Below are 1,760 nucleotides of genomic sequence, written 5' to 3'. Positions count from 1 at the left end.
CCCAAGGAGAACTTGGTGATGTCATACTTTAGTTTGTCACTGGGTTCTTCCAAGGAGAGGGTATATGTTGTTTACACCTCCCCAGGGAAGGAATTTGTGTGCAGGCGGCAGAGATGGGGGGGATCCCTGGGGCTCACTGGCCAACCAGTCTTGCAATCAGTGAGCCCCAGGTTCAGTGAGAGATCCTGCCTCAAAAACAAAACAAAACAAAAACCCCAAAACCAAACCTAACAAGGGGGAGAGTGGTAGAAGAAGACATGGATGAGCTCTGGTCTCTACATGCATGAATGAATGTATACTTACATACATGCACACATACGCACATGCACACACACATACACAGAAAGAATATTCCATGCCCACCCTTAGTCATCCATTTTACTGCCTCATGGTACAAATATTATGAAACAGACTCAAGTCTGCCTTGATCATGTCTGTTTATTCAGGCCAGAAGCAGGGGGCTTTGGGCATAAGTGACACTAGGTCAATATTTGTTCAGAATAAATGTTTATAGATAGGAAATAAATGGTCAAAATGTGTTCTTTTTCCAAAAACACAATGGAAAATATATCTACTAAAACTGGCATATTATTATGGATGTTAATATTGGTAAATGCCTATAGTAACGACATTACTACAATAACTATATAAATAGAGTTAAATAACTATATATAACTTATAATAAGTAATAATCAAAACATGACAATACGGGGAGCCCCGAACCCCAAGACTACCACTACTAAGCCAGGACCTGTGGTGGAGACTTGAGGCCTCTCACTGGAATTTCCATTGGTAGAATAAAATACATTGTGCTTGCCAATCCCAGTTTGGCAGAGAATTCAATGAAATATGTGTGCACTCTTTTTATCTTGCATCGGATGATCCCAGAGAGTGCTTTACAAGTTGACAGTTAATAAACCACTGCCCCCTGTGGAGGAGAGCACAGGCTCCATGACAAACAGTGATACTCACACCACCGGGGATATCCGGCCCATCTCATGCTTCGTGATGAGAAAGTGAAATATCCCAGCAAGGGAAATTTTCAGTGGCATTTAGCAAAAGTAATTTACTGAGTAATTGTAGGTCTACAGTGACAGAAAACTAGTCTTCTAAATTCCCGAGATTCAAATTCAGGATGTCTTCGGAAAGCATCAAGGATCTTACATACAGCGTCCAGCGCCTGGCATATGATTTGTGTAAATAAGATGAGTTTGTGAACAAAAAAATTCATTAAACAGAGTGCTGTGGCCAAATAAAGTAAATGGATTTGTAGCTGATATAGTGGGTATTTTCAATCAGGGCCCAGAGAATAATTAGAGCTGACGCTGTGGCAGGCGATATTTTTTGCATGCTATCAAGCCTCAGTGACTTCCTTCTTATTCTTTCTGATTTATAGCTCTCTCTGTCTGTCTCTGTCTCTCCCAGGATTGGAGTAGTTTGTATGGTGTCACTGGTTTCTTTTAAAGAACTCAAATGTAGCTGGGCAGTGGTGGCGCACGCCTTTAGTCCCAGCACTCAGGAGGCAGAGGCAGGCAGATCTCTAAGAATTAGAGACCAGCCTGGTCTACAAGAGCGAGTTCCAGAACAGCCTCCAAAGCCACAGAGAAACCCTGTCTTAAAAACCAAAACCAAACCAAACCAAACCAAAACAAAAAAAAGAACTCAAATGTGAGGACACACACTAGCGGATGGCTGATAAAACAAATGTTAACATTTCTATTAGTGGCAGAATTCTGTATTTGGGCTGGAGAAATGGCTCC

This window comes from Cricetulus griseus, chromosome 4, assembly GCF_003668045.3.
Source record: "Cricetulus griseus strain 17A/GY chromosome 4, alternate assembly CriGri-PICRH-1.0, whole genome shotgun sequence".
NCBI classification, from domain to species: domain Eukaryota; kingdom Metazoa; phylum Chordata; class Mammalia; order Rodentia; family Cricetidae; genus Cricetulus; species Cricetulus griseus.
This window is presented reverse-complemented; position numbering follows the sequence as displayed.